Source organism: Lepeophtheirus salmonis, chromosome 7, assembly GCF_016086655.4.
Source record: "Lepeophtheirus salmonis chromosome 7, UVic_Lsal_1.4, whole genome shotgun sequence".
Classification (NCBI taxonomy): Eukaryota; Metazoa; Arthropoda; class Copepoda; order Siphonostomatoida; family Caligidae; genus Lepeophtheirus; species Lepeophtheirus salmonis.
This window is the reverse complement of record NC_052137.2, coordinates 35,903,017-35,919,137: the sequence shown is the minus strand read 5'-3', so window position 1 is coordinate 35,919,137 and position 16,121 is coordinate 35,903,017. Positions and strand designations below refer to the sequence as shown.

At 28.9% G+C, this 16,121-nt stretch overlaps 1 protein-coding gene across 1 annotated transcript in view; it reads left to right on the top strand.

The window, feature by feature from the left end:
- Nucleotides 1-16,121, top strand: part of RhoGEF64C (Rho guanine nucleotide exchange factor at 64C) — a 130,851-nt gene that overhangs the window by 71,863 nt on the left and 42,867 nt on the right. The gene's annotated exons all lie outside the window — the stretch shown is intronic.

The window sequence follows — 16,121 nt, the reverse complement described above, 5'->3', positions numbered from 1 at the left end:
AATATATTAATAGTTTTGGGATTGTTTGACACAGTATTGCTTGAGCACACCTCCAAAATGAATACCAGCAAAGAGAAAATAGGTCATATTTTACAGTTTTTCTTCAAACAATGGTAAAACACAAACCAGGTAGCTGAAAATTTGAAAGAAAATTTATGGTCAGGATACTGTAAAGGCTAATTACGCGGTATTTTGGTTTCATCCTTTCGGTTCCGGTATTTATGATGTCAAAGATACACCACGAATGCCAATCTTCGAAAACGTGAATAAAATAATAAAAATGATCGAGTCTGACCGTCATGTAAGCACTGTTTTGATTCGCAAGGAATAGACATTAAATTATATTTTTTTAAATCCATTAACAATAATGGATTTCTTTTTATTGTCCATTACATATGTATATATTCATAACCGTCATACATCTTAGTTAAGTCCCCATTCATGGTTCATGCTATATTTCCAATCAATGGAACATGGTAATAAGTGTATTTATACAAGTAATTATCACAAACAAAGAAACACTAATTAAATATGAGGAGAGGGAATGGATAGAGGTCACCCTGGTATATACAAATTTTGATTGGCTAATGATACAACATACATATATATTTTGCAGAAATGAGTTGAAAATCATTTACACGTTTTAATGAATGTGTTATTGATGAGTTATTCTTTGTTGCCGGAGTGGCTCAGTTTATTTCCTTATACATATATATGACTTTATTATTAATAAGGATGATTGCATACACTCAATCAACAAAAACAGGTCTATTGTTCATCAACTATATACAAATAAAGAAAAAAATCAATATTCCCGCTCTTTTCCCAAACCTTATGAAGGAAGTAAAAAAAAATTATTTTGCAAATTTAATTAATGGTGTATATTTTAGACACATAACTATATGTAAATATTGGTTTGAATATTTTGGATATGTTTTTGGATTTATATACATATGTACCTATTTCCTATGAATATATATATAAGACTTCCATCTTGAAATCACTGATGCATTTCAGTCTTATAAATATGTAAATACCTATATATGTATCTAACATCTATCCATGTGGATCGCTAAAACCACTACATACTTATATTAGTGGTGGTATATGTACGTATATACTATTTCCTCATACTTTGTGGAATTATATCACTTAAAACATTTGAAAATGTCAATTTGGCAATTTTTCATTTCCTAAAAAATTCTACTCATAGGCTAGTAGGTCTAATTTTAAGCTAAAATGTTTATTTATCATAATATAAAGCAATTCTTCCTAAAAATTCTTCCTGCCAATTTCATATTACATCATTTATTGTATGCTTATATTTATGAATAAAGATAAAATAAAAATTATACCGATAATAATTTTTTTTAACTTAATTTAGTTGGTTAGATGGAGTTCCACTAATTAATTATTGTGGGCTTTTTATAGACAAAACAAAAACTTTTAGTGTTAAATGTTTTTAAAAAGGCTGAATTTGACCAAATAATTTTTTTTTTGAAAAGATAAGTTGAAAAAAAAGTTTTTTTATCTCAAAAAAATAATTTTATTTAGTGTGTTCTAGCTCTAATCCACACCTTGTGGACGGCTCTGAGCATTTTGCAAAGTAGTTTATTGAGTAAAATATTATTTTTTAGAAAAAAAAAAAGAAAATTTTAAGCTAATTTTCCTCTTAGCCAGATTTTATTGTATCTGTTATATACTATTGATTAGTGCTGGTACGGTACAGGGTTATATCACAGTTTTTACCCTTGTTAATTACGTATATATAATCACATATTTAATATTTTGATATCATAATGGTTATAATTTTTTTTTAATTAATAGATGGTGAAGTAAGATTTTAATCCATAACCATCCTTTTATATAAGCAATGATTTCTGCATTCGCTTATACAAAAAAGATAAAATGACTTACAAAAGGATAAAAGAAATTCCAAATGACGAAAACCCAGTGGTATAGTGGAGAGATAATTTCAATATATTTCCCGATGTTTCCAATTTAGCTTCAGGATACCGTGCAAGTACAGGTCTATCAGGCAAAATAATTTTTTCGACACGTGACGATATTGTTACTCCTGATCAGTCTTGGTTATTACCAGAAAAATTCTGACCAGCTCATTGTTTTGCAAAAATATATATATATATATATATTCATGAATAATAGTATTATATAAGCTGTGTATATTTTATATCAAACTTTGTTTTTTAGAGAAGTAAAGTATTGATAGGAATAATTTATTTGTACTGAAAAGAGTTTACTAAGGAATAAAATATGGAAAAAACTTGAAAAACTACATTAATTTTATTTATAAAAAACCTTTTTTCTATCATACCGTACAGAACCAGGTACTGTGAAGGTTGTACCGCGGTCCGTATCGACCTGCGTGTTTGATGTGCCGTACCAGCCCTACTATCAATGATTATTAAAGTGAATCAAATTTGAGGCACAATCAGTTCGTACCTAGGCACATATCCTTGTACTTAGAATCCACTGCATGAAGTTGAATTAAGATTGTATAGTACATCATTAAATTTATCTGTTACAAGGTTAAATAACATGTTCTGTCCATGGTTTTTTCTTTTTCTAACCAGAATTTCATCTCATACATGTCTATTTTCCTTTCAATGCAATAATGGGTTACTCCCTTCTTCTTTCCTTCTTCCTATCTAAATATTTTCTTCAAAATGCGTAAACTCTGAGGCCTCTCTCTCATTATTATGCATTCCCTTCAATAGCAACTAGGATGAGGGTGGATCAATTTATTCAATTCATACGTCAAGAGAGAATAAATAATGCATGCTTATCAACAAGAGATTCAAACCCCCACAATCCTTTACAATATATAAGCACATGTATGTACTTAAATAAATATTTGTAGTAGTCATATTGCGTTATAGTCAGATTGACTTTGATGAATCTCCCTATGTTCTTGATTCAATGTGCTCTCTACATATATACGTATGCATGTATTTATATATATATCTACAAACGTGGTGTGTCAACATGAAAATAATCTTTAACAAATATCAAGAAAATGAGAAAATTCCAATTTACTTACTTACTTTATGCACAGAATGGGGACCCAAAACTTGCAGTAACATTTAATCACAAAGTTTTATTTGTGAACTTTGTAAGGAGCTCACGTATCTTAGTGTAAAAATGTCGGAGCGACAAAAAAAATGCCAACACGATAGGAATCTCCTCTGTGTCAGTGCCGAGAAAACTGCAGAGACCGTAGGCATCTCCATCCAGACTACCTACATGATCAAGAAGTCTATTGCAGTCCATACAGCCAAGAAAGACTAAAAATTCTGCAACAACAATATGGCTGTCTTTTGGCCTGCTTCTATGTGACATGGTAGGCCATGGATACAGCCTGTCAAGAGCCTCCAATATGTTCGCCCGCCTGTCACAACTAGTATTGCTTGTGAAGGAGAATATAGTGAATAAACAATATGCTAAATATGTATGGTACTTAAACATGTTTGAAATTGGTCTTGAGAACTGTCTTTTCTTGATTCAATAAATAAATAAAAACAATTTTAGTAATTGAGCCATGCTACTGTACGTTTTGAGGTCCACACTCATTATACATCCTAATATTTCATAAACACATTTGAGTCATTTATAGGCTTTGTATTCAAATTTGTATAAATGATTTAATAGTCTAATGATTTTAGCCATGGTTTAGGGCCTCTATTTGATTTATGGGACTTAATTTAGCCCTAATATGATATTTCAAATGAAAACTTATAAATTTATAATTTCTTTATTTGTAGATTTTCCAAAGGGCTGTAAAAGTAATTTTTTGAGAGAAATTCACGAATAAAGAGTACAAATAGAATCCATCCTCAATTTTCAGAAAAATAATTTTAGTTTGCTTCTGTGTTAACGAGCCACAAATAAGAAATGTCATAGATAAAAAAGCCTTCATATTATATTATAGATACCTCTTACAAATGTATTACTTTTCGAGCAATTTATTTATTGACAACTTTTTATTAGGAATATTCAAGTGTGATATTTCTTATTAAACATGTGAGGTATATAAAAAACTACTTGTACTTGTAGATAGGCCACATACCCATGTATATGGCCTTCAACTGGAGTCTCTCAAGTAGGTAGATACAAAGAATAACCTATAAATATTCAGAAAAATCCTTTGTTTTCCTGATAACGGTTATCGGATCATTAATTTAATAGTCCAAAAAAAAAAAACCAAACAAATTGACATTGTATTTTTTAAAAAAAACAAAAACTAAATCACCTTGAGGTCATTTGAAATACCTTCCTTATTCCTTGTTACATATTTACGTAGTTAGGTGGATAAAATGGATTCATTTTCTCTTTGTCTCCCTTTTTTTTCGATCCTCTTTGGGATAAAACTCTTTTTTTTCTCACTCTAAAAAAAAATCATTTATTTATTTATTTCTCAAGACATGTCTCCACCAAAAATTTTTGTCACGTTTTGAGGGAAGAAATAATAGATATTAGAAAATAACTTTTTAAGAAGTAAAAAAAACGAAGTAAACAAGCAACCATCTAAATGAAAATACTTTTTTTTTTACTCTCCCCCTTCCTCCACTTTTTGTACTCTTCGTGACTGTTTCACTTTATAAAGAAGTTTGAGATTACAAGGCTTGATAGCTATCAAAAGAAAAGCTCTTATATAAATGGACATTAAGGTAATAGATGGATGACTCTTTGTACATATAAACAAAATGCTTATAACTTGTGTGTGACTTTATCCAACTTTTTAGACCTGCATTTTGTGACAGGAAGCGTTGACAACAACACACCAAGATGATACTTTACAACATATGTAGGTATATATGTGACACAGGCTGTGTGGGATACCCTTGCTCATCAAGGCCAACGATATTTTGTACCCTTCACCCCCCCCATCTATACCATATTATATGTTATATAGTACATGCGAAAGAATGTTCGTTAAACAAAGAGAATGGGTTAACTGTATCCGAAGTAATTTAAGGAACAAAACCCTTATCCTAAACATACTTTTTATAAAAGGAAGACTCAAAAAGGGAGATTTCTATATCCATGCATAACATATTATTGAGTTTGTTTCAACATCACTCTTACAAATTTGATATAGATACAAAATAGAGGTATATGTATAAGCTTAAATAATTCAAAGAATGGTTTTACAGACATAATTTTATTATTTATTAGACTTTTGAATTGAAAATTTATAAGTTGATTGTTGAATATCTATTATTTGAGGTTCTCAACGTATTTTCATTATAATGCAATTAAATTAATTTTCAAAATATCAAAATTTGAAATAAAAAAAATCAAACATTAAATTTTCTAGAAAGAAGTAAAGATTTCTTAATTTGAAGGGAGGCTACAGCCACTCCAGCCCAACAACAGCGGCTTCCCTGAATCCAAAGGATTCAGGTAGGGAGAGGAAGAAGAAAAGGTTACTAGATCTAGGAAATTAGCATTTTGGTGTATGTCCGTCCACCCTCTAAATATACGTTTGGAACTAACAAATAGTGTTTTCAATCACGTAACAGACTGTATAGTATACCGTAATCAACGTGATGTGGTTAGCCATTTTGTTAATAAACATATTTAATTAACAAAATGAACAAATTTCCTCAAAAATCTTCATGTAGCTTTGTTAAAAATAGAAACAGATATAGAGTTGTATAACTTTGAAATGTGGGTTTGTATCTTTAAAACATTGGGTTCTTTATATCTGTTTAATTTTTTCAAGAAGGATGAAGTTGTACGTAAAAACGCTCCCTATTAGTCCCACAAACATATATGTATATCAACTTCAGAGATCCTTAAAAAGAGATCATCTTTTAAAATATCTACCCTCTATCCTAGAAGCCTTAATGTCAAATTACCTGAGCATATTTACATTTGATCAATATTGGCTTTCAAACACCTGTAGAACAATTTTTATATCAAATATCATAAATATTGAATAGGACACACGTGATCAAGAGCTTGATTTAAAAAAAAACTAGAGTCTACAAATTATGTACGGAATTTTTTGACATTTTTGTCCCCCTCTCCTCTTACTTTATTTGGTATTTAACCACTATAAAAGTGTAATGTGTTAATTAATTTCTGTAACATATTATTTTTGATCATTACTTGGACTCAAAGTAACTATTTTTTTATTTTTTAAAGAGCAATTTTGATGTGTTAACGTCTTTTTAGTAGAAAAAGAAACAAATTTAATTATGTCCATATTTACATGTTTTTGAACTTTTTTGTTTTGAGTTGGGTAAAGAGTGTTTTTAAATTATTGGTTATTTTATTCCCTTTAAAATAAATAAATAATATCATAGATATTCGTCCTAACAAAAAACAAGGAAGAACATTTAGGATTCACTTAATTATTAATACATACTTGTAATAATGATAATAATTAATCAAAAATGTCTTTCAAACCATAGTGACATTTATAATACTTAACATTTAAGAGCTAATAATAATTAAATATACGTTTATATGATAACAATGAGTCTCGTTCCTTTTTTGCACAAATGGAAAAACCTCAACAACAAATAACCATTGCATGAAAGCAAAAAAAAAAACCTAATTTAATTCCTTTGTATGTATGTAACTTCATGCATTTAATATTTAAGGAATTGGTACCTTTATACATTAAAAAATTTCTCCTGTCATTTCAACGTTCCATGGTTTCATCATTTTTTTCATTATAGTACAATTTCACCGAAAAAAATAGCATTAAATTTCTTTATAGGAATTACGCTGATTAAGAATTTTGATTTAATTAAATAATAAATATAATTAGAGAATTCAACTTTCATTTGGACGTTTCCCTTTTTATTTTTTAATGGCTTGCTCGAATGAACCGTTATTATATTTTTTAATAATGAAGGTCACCTTTGTAAATACTATATCTAAAGAGTAGAAACTAACGGGTTTTTGTGCAGTTATTCGTAAATAATGACCCCCCTCCACTCATAGTTAATGAGCTAATTGATGCCTTCAAAAAGCCTTGAATGCTGTTCTCATCATCAAAAATATATCACCTCCCTGAATATTACTCTTTGTAAGAAGGTAAAATTAGGATGATATTATAGTTTTACATTGTATGTATAATATATACTTTTGAAGGTGAAAAATAATGTTATTTTTCGCAATAATAATTAATGAGAAAACCTATTTATTTTTTTCTAAATTACAAAAAATTCGCCAATCACTGATTGTTTTTACTCATTTTCTATCTATAATAATAATTAAAAATAAATAAAGTTCAAGGCTGAATTTGGAGGATACATAAATATTTACAATTTAAAAGTAATTTTCTACCTATTAACAGCCTGAATTTTTGCATCAACTCAAGGCAAAAAATAAGTGCAGAATATGAATAATAAAAAAAGTTATTTTGGGGCAATGTCCTTTTCAATATGTATATTTATTGAAATTGTCCTTTTCTTTCCGAAAGTACTTTCTAGGAAAATTAATATATTTTTATTTTCATTTTTAAGGGTGCGTACATCCTCTTTGATATACCAATATATTATGTAGTTATAGATTTTGAATGAATGAGGTAATTTCTAATGAATAGTATCTTAATACGTTTTACCTTTCAATCTTTCATAACAATGAGTAAGTGTAAAACTTTTTATGACGTCCTCCAATCAATACTTACTCTCATTTAAAATCATAATGGACACCCTCAACAGTTTATGAAAATGTTGATCCAACTGAAAGCTTTTGACGAGTTTTAAGTTAATTGCTGAATTTTTTTGTACGGGGGCGATCCAAAACAGTTTTGTTCTTATAACTGATCCAGAGAATTACATCTACCGTGTACCGGTTTTGAATTGCAAGAGCAAATATTATAAGATGCAGTGTACATTTTCATATTAGTGGAATTATCCCACGTCCTGATATTTAAACATCATTGATTAGATTTTTTTTGGCTTTTAAGTAGATAAAATTAGTCGATTTTAATAGAAGAAACATCATGTGAGATATATTCTTCAAAAATAGTGTCACAAACTATAATTGATATAACAATTCACAGATTGATAATATAATTAGGGCAATGAAAGAAATGTCAAAAGTGAGATGAATTTCATCTCATTAATCAATTAAAGAATGATAGATGTAATATCTACTAGACAAATAATATACATGGAACCCTGATTGGAGAATCCAGCATCAAATCATCATCTTCATCCTTGATGCACACATTTTTATTTGTACATAAATCATTGAGAATATTTTGATATTTTTTAAAGATATTTTTTCCCCCTTCAAAATAAGTAGGATTATTTAAACAAATTTCCACGTCAAATGAAGCGTATCCTTGACTTGATATTCTCCATTTCATCGTGGAAGTGATGGGATATGTATGTACGTACATAGTAATGAAAAATATGTACAAAGGCATATTGATGCATATTTGTGCCATATTTCAACATCATCTCCAATAACAAGGCTCATTGTCATTCTAACTCAAAAAAGTAAATATGGAACATATACAGATATTTATATCTATAGTACAAAGTACTAGGAATAACTGGAAATTTTACCTTCGTGGGAATGAACCTTTGTTAAATTACTCTTTGGAAAAAAATATTTAAAAATACACAAGAAATTGGATCATTAAGCTATTTATTTATTGCAAAATTCCTTAATGAATTGGATAGTTTTCTTTTCAATAAAAATATAAATGTATATTTTTATTAATTATTAGTATACACCTCATAACCTTCCATACGTAGATACAAAATGGGCGCTCCATATATAACATATGCTCATAAAGGGAGTGTCGTTTATACCATAATTTCAAGTATCTACCTCACGATCATTGTATTTCTTTTTTAGTTGGCAAAATAATCTGTTAATGATTGAAACTCAATATATTTCTTTCGCTAAATAATGCCTGATAATCATGTACTTACATATATTAGTCATTTGTCTAAATATGAATTACTGCAAATGAGATTTGTTCATTATATAACACTCTACTGAGATTTGTACGAACATATACTCTCATAATTGGTAAAAAACTTATTATATTTAATTAACAAAAGCGTAGCTTTTGTAAATATACATTTCATATATGACTAATCTTTTAATGTATTTTTCAAAAGCTCCCAAATTTATAGACATTGTTGTTGAGTAGTGTGTGAAATTGGTTCTTTTTATACATCATGTTCTTACTTTTATTATGTGGAGCAACATTTCCTTTTTAAAAAAAAAAACACAGAAAAAAGAACAAAAATCATTTTATAGTTAGTCCAAACAAGTCATACCAACTGTTATTTATCTCTTATATACTCCCAGACTATCATTGTCATATTTTTTCTCCACAATTTTTAAAATAAATACATATACTGATATATATTTCATAATACTAAAATCTTACATAGTGTTTTCTTTGATACCTTATTATAATATTTGTTTTTATTAAAACCATAGTTATAGATTTTTATTTCCATATGATAGTTAAAATTTCTTAATATAAAAAAATAAATGTCCAATATATGTATATATATATAGTGATGTAAATCTTGTGTATTTTTTAGCCGTCTTGCCTCTTTTGTAATTGATAATCTGATGAATGAATTTTCTTTTCCTCAGCTGTTGTCATTATTATTTAACTCCTGAGTAGTGGTGAATATTGTTTTGTAGTACATTCAATTATACTCAAAACCTGACTGACCATTGGTGTATCCTCACAAAAAACGGAGAGTAACACTAAGGACTTGTTTTGGAGTTATAATTAAAAGAAATTGTGGGACTCCGAATTCTTGCCAATGTCCTTGTTTATTTGCTTCTCTCTCCTCCTCCTCACAACAGCTTTTTATAGCTAATTTAATCAACAGTAATGATAGCTAAGCTGCTCTCCTTCAAAACATTCTTCCAATTGTCAGGGTTACCATGTTGATTTTCGGTTTCGGTTTCTTTTAATATGCGAAAAATTCACAAGATTTTCATCGCTAAAGGGAAGTATGAAGGATTTAGTATTTAAAGTATTACTTCGTTTATATATAAAAAAGAATAAATTATGAAATCAAGTCAGACGAGGGAATCCACAGCTGACAAGAAAATACATAGGTTATTTTTGAGCTAACGAGGTAGCACCTTGATATCCATAAATATGAGTCAAATATTAAAGAACTCTTTAATAGTCTTATTCATTCAAATCCAAGACAGGACCCTGTTATTTTCTTTTAGTGTGATTATTGTTTCATTTTTTAGAAATTAGAAATAAATGGGATTTAATTAAGTAACATGATTATGCAGAACTTAAAACTAAGGATCATTGTAATAATACCACCTTCATATTAATTTATGCACCTTTTTATTGATATTATATATTGTACATATAAGTGAATGGCCAATAGGTTTGATTTGATAGCTTGAAGGAGTTACTTTAGATTACATGCATACTTGCTTAAATGGCAAAGAACATTGCCCTTTTCATTTATGCATATATGTAGCTATGACTTAGTCTGGGAGTAAATGTATATATAGGCCTATAATATGAATGTATGTCGTAATATTGGTAGGCTATGGGAAATGTCAATACAAAACCACTGGCCTTACATAATTACCGATCATTTTATGCTTGAGGATAAATAATTACATATATATATATATATCATTGAACATGTTTTAATAAAATGCATTTCGACTTCATAAATGAAAATGAGTAAAACAAACAAAAAAATTGGATGGAATTGACTAAAATGCTATTATTTTTAGAAATTTACTGACTCATTTTTAGTACGCACGTAAGAGTTTATTTGTTTCCTTAGTGAAAAATCAATACTACTGCTAAAAATATATTTTACATATCATGTAAGAAGTAAAATATGAGCTTTATATCATTACTCTTCCCATTGCATCAACCTACAATCCTTTTTTAATATCAGTGCAAACTCAATGGACAAATTTCTAGGGAATGACGAAATATAATTGTTTATCAAATTTTGACCAGTTTTATTTTGGCATATTAAGAAAAGATAATTTTTTTCTTTCGATAATAGATTCATTAGATCTTATATAGTTACCTTTCACTTCATTCTTAAGGTCTCAGAAAGGCATTCTACAAATAAAAAGAATAGCCAATGGAAGTATAAATACAAAAGACAATGAAAAAAATTATAAGTACCAATGGATTGCATCTCCCTAGTTAAGCCCCATAAATGATCACTCGATGAGATGTAGACAAAAGGGTAGTAATGAAAGCATCAAATGTCATTTGTTCAGGTGATCTTTTTATTAGCACCATTTATAAATCGTAGTTCTTATTTTCCTATTTAGATGTCTCACCATTTTACCAAAATATATATTCTTGGCAGAAATTTTTAACATGCATTAATTGTAGGTTATGTCTATATTTACACAATCATCTTTAATAAATAAGTATATTCCAGAAATAGTTATAAATAATAAAGAATCCCAAAATATGGACTATTCTAATACTGCTATAACGTTTTTGAATCAATCTAATTTGGAGTTTGAGTAACTCCAGCGAACAAGTGCCTATGGAAAAGTTTTATATGAACTTTTTAATACGTCAAATGTGTTTTTAAATGAGTAAAATCCCAACGGCAGCATCACATTATTAAAGTTGGTCATCTAAGCTGAATTTTCATAATTTCCAAAACTTTTATTATATTTATTTAATTCTTGAACACACAATATCTAAGCATAAAGTCATAAGTAGCGCGTGTGCTCATAAAATACGAAGAGTAACAATGAGGGTTTGCAATATACTTGATGTTTATTTAATATTGAATAACAGATACCCTTCATTTCTTGATTTCCTTTCATTTCAGTAATTGCCAAATTATTATATAATTTATGTATTACATATCTACATAAAAAGGTCAACAGTTACATATTTATGTACAATATAAGTAGATACCTACACGGGTAGTTTATCATTTTCAAGAATAAACCACCTTGTTACTACGTGTGTTTGCAAATTACATGTACATCATTATGAATGCCTTCTACACGTGTAGAAATACCACAAGAAAAATATTTTTTTTACGTATGTACAATAGGTGTGTATTACATGATATTTTTGTGAGTCTAGCTTATAATTCATTCAGAAGGTACTACATGAAATAATATTTATTATTGGTTAGTAACATTATTTAAGGACTTTTTTTTTTTCAAGAGTCGGATTTAATAGTTAAAGAAAAGATCTCATCATAAATTATAAAAGTTTTAAAGGGGCTTTCTTTGATCTATTCTTTTTTTATAATATTATATAAAAAAAGGATATATTATTATAAAATCTACACGAGAGAAGAAGCATCATAATCCCTTAAATTGATTAAAAAAGTGTCAACTTTTGGCCACAAAAAAACTTTTTTTATTCCATCATTTTTCAATATGAAGGAAGCCTTTTTTCCCTCTTTCTTTTAAATAGAAAATACTTTAATACACCAAGGAGATGATACATAGTGATTCCCATTGTATCTGTCCAACTTTTTTTCATAATACAAGACCGAAATTAACTGGCAGTTATTCAATTACGTCATAATTTTGTCATTCATTTATCAGGACACTACCAAACACTAATGGTACCTCTAAATTTTTCTAAAAAAATAAGACTATTTGTCTATTGTTTATCGCAGGCAGTGGTTCTAAAACTGTAGTACACATACTTCCTTTAGTTCTACGCAGAGAAATTTTATAATTTGATCATAACGATCAAATAGTTACAGGAGATCTTGATATTTTCTCAAGCTGTACAACACCTTAAAAAGTTCAATAATCACTTTAGTATGTTATGGATATTCATAGACTATTATTTCATTAAATCAGCTTTACTAATGAAGGGCAAGAGTAGATTAATCAACAGTTCACCAATCAATAAATAGTCTGTAACAACGAAATATGGCGCTTCAGATTTACAGATTTTTCTTGAATAATTGCTTACGAAAGTGCAATGTTTTTTTTGTAATGAAATATAAATATAAATGTTTCATCTCGTAGCTATAGCACCACCATGGATTCAACAGCCGAACAGCAATGCTGTGGTCTCAAAGATGGAAAAAAGACAGGATAAAGTTTGTAGAGTTGAAGAAGGCCTGGTGGAGAAGCCCCCCCAGGAAAGCCCTCACAAGGAAGGATGTGCCTGAGCACTGCAGATATTTGGCCTCTTAGCTCTCCTAACCGAACTCCGATTTATTATTTTGTCTAGAGCTACAATGAGTCAAAGGTAACAAATGTTTTCACAACATCAAGATGTCCTTGATCCACTCTGTCGCCATGGAATGCAATAATTTAGATGGGGCTCTAGTTTACAGTACCTTGTGCGGATCAGGAACCTAATTGAGCAAATATTGAACCCAACAGAGACTTACTTGACTAAGATATATGCTCAATTATTGTATCCGCTGTTCAGTTTTTGTTTTTCAATCAATCTAACAAAATGACCATTTTATGTCAATTTAAAGTAGATTGATTAAAAGTGCTGGATTTCGATGTTATAATCTCTATAGCAAGGAGCTATTTATGCCCTTTGGCGATAACATTGTAATGTGCATGTCCTACTAGTAGAAAAATTAATAACTAATATATATTTTCAAGTCAAACTTTAATTATAAATGGATAGCAATTACCCCTAACCTAAGTTCTAAAGCTTTCATCCCATATCTACAATATAAAGGATCTTTAGAAAGACTAATTTTCATGTCCTAAAACATGTCCAACTCTTCTCCAACATTAATCTTCCTAAAAATGTGGTGGAACTATTGTAATATTACAACAAAGTGTATACGTATATGTTTGTAGGACTGAGCCTCCATCCGCCCCTTTCCATCATTTTGGTAGCACACAGACACACACGGAATTGTCCTTACTTGATGTATCACCAAAAATGATGGACACCACTTAAAAAACAATTAACTGACCGTATCATTATTATCACTTCTACGTACAATCATTTATTCTTCTAAAAATATGTAGTACCTAAGAGGAAGTAACAAACACACAAACCATCTCAATTCTTGAGAGCAGAAGAAGATGAATAAATAATATGTATATCCTAAGGGTGGCAAACTGTTTGTATTACAGTTAAATAGTAGATGAAGAGTGAGTGCCAAAAGGGTTTAATAACAACTCTATATACGTAGAAACACGGATAGAGAGAAGTAAAATTGTAAAAGAGAGTCATCAAGATCTATGTAGGTATACAGGGGCGTTCGCAGGGATGGGATGCAGGGCCCTCCTCAACCCAAATAAGAGTATGTTTTTCCATTTTACTAGAAAATTCTAAATTTAATTTTATTTAATTCTTTTCCAATAAATTTAATTTTGTGTGAAGAACTATAGATTTTTTAAATTTTCTCAAAAAAAAATTATTTTATTGTGAATAGCTTTGGATTATAGTTTAAAAAAATTTAAATTTTGTAATCAACTGTGGACTTTTGAAATTTTTTTCCAGAAAATTAAATATTTTTTTTTTTGTTCAAAAAATTTAATAATTGAAATTTAGTTTTTAAAATTTTTTTTCTAAAAATTTAATTTTTTGTGTGCAGTTGTGGATTTTAGAAATTATTTTTATTAAAAATTAATATTTGAAATGTCATTTTTGAAAAAATTTTCATACAAAATTAATTTTTGTGAATAGTTGTGGATTTTAGAAATATTTTTTCCCAAAAAAATAAAAATTTTGGATTTAAAAAAAAAAATCAAAAAGTAAGACCCTTCCCAAATATAATCCTGCTGACGCTTCGGTTATATAACATGGAAAGTGGAGAAGGAGTTCCATGTTTCTGGGGTTATTGTAAGCCCCAAGAAAAAAAAATCATTAATGAGATGGGAATTTTCTTTTCGTTTGTATTATTAATATAATTATTAATAAATAGAAAGGGGCCTTTAATGGTTGTTTATTTTCGAAAAAATAAATAATAATAATAATTGAATTAAATCATCCATCATTAACAACTTATTTAAAATTCTCAGGTAGTCTAATTAAGAATACACCAATCCTATATATAAAGGTATACATAGAGTTATGAACCTAGGGAAGTTTTTCTCTTGTTAACAAGTAAAAAAAAAAAAACATTTATTAGAATTATTATCTATAATCATCGTTTGAGGATACATATATATTTTAAAGGTAAGGAATAAATAAGTAAAAAATTGATTAGTCTTGCTTCAGGTTGTTTTTTCTTCTTTTTAACTCTCTACCTTCACCCTTTTCTTTCTTTTTCATCTTCCCTCCACCATTTCCTTTTGGAAGTTCGTTAATCAGGCATTGAAGATACTATATATGTAAATACTTACTTTTTTGTCGAAGTGAAGAAATCACTTTAAGGATCTGATAAATTAAAAGATGATCAATGACATTTCATCTATCTCCTTTCATGTGGGATAGACTATGTGTACAATTGTATGACTACATCATGGTACATTAATATATCTTTAAATAAAGACATGATGTCCCATTTTTGAGTTAATATATTTTTCTCCTGCATAAAAACTTTTTTGCCACAGGCAATCAAAAACTAAAATGTATACAAAGATATGTGTTGCGTTAGTCCTTATTTATTCTGTCCAGTCCAGTGTTATGATCATTCCAATCAGTCCTTGGGACCTGTCCTTCAAGCTGTCAGTGATTATCTGATTAAAAAAAGAAGAAATAAAGTAGAGTTACGTCATAACGGGCCAAGGATTATTAGTTTTAGGACTGAACTGGATTAGACCGAGACTGCACGAGACGGGATTGACGTCTCCAGTACTAAATAAGAATCTATATAGCACTATCAATGATGTGGAGTTTCCCTTTTACATCATAAATAATGATCCTCCTTTTTATTTAATCACTTTGATGTCAACTAGAGTTAATTTTGCAATATTTATATCACTATGCTAAAACAGAGAAACCGTTATCACTATTATTTTTTACTGATAAACCAAAAATTAAATGTACACTTTTTCCTCATAATATCATATTGGGGACGGACAAAGAGGCTTAAAATTATACATTTTCACCCCTAAAAGCTCTATTTTTTTAAGTGTTCTATACCAAGTCAAAAATGGATTAAAATCCTTCAAACTTGTGAAAATCTTTTTTTTTTTTAACATTACAAGGGCTTTCCAACGTCTAAAATAGCCAGAGA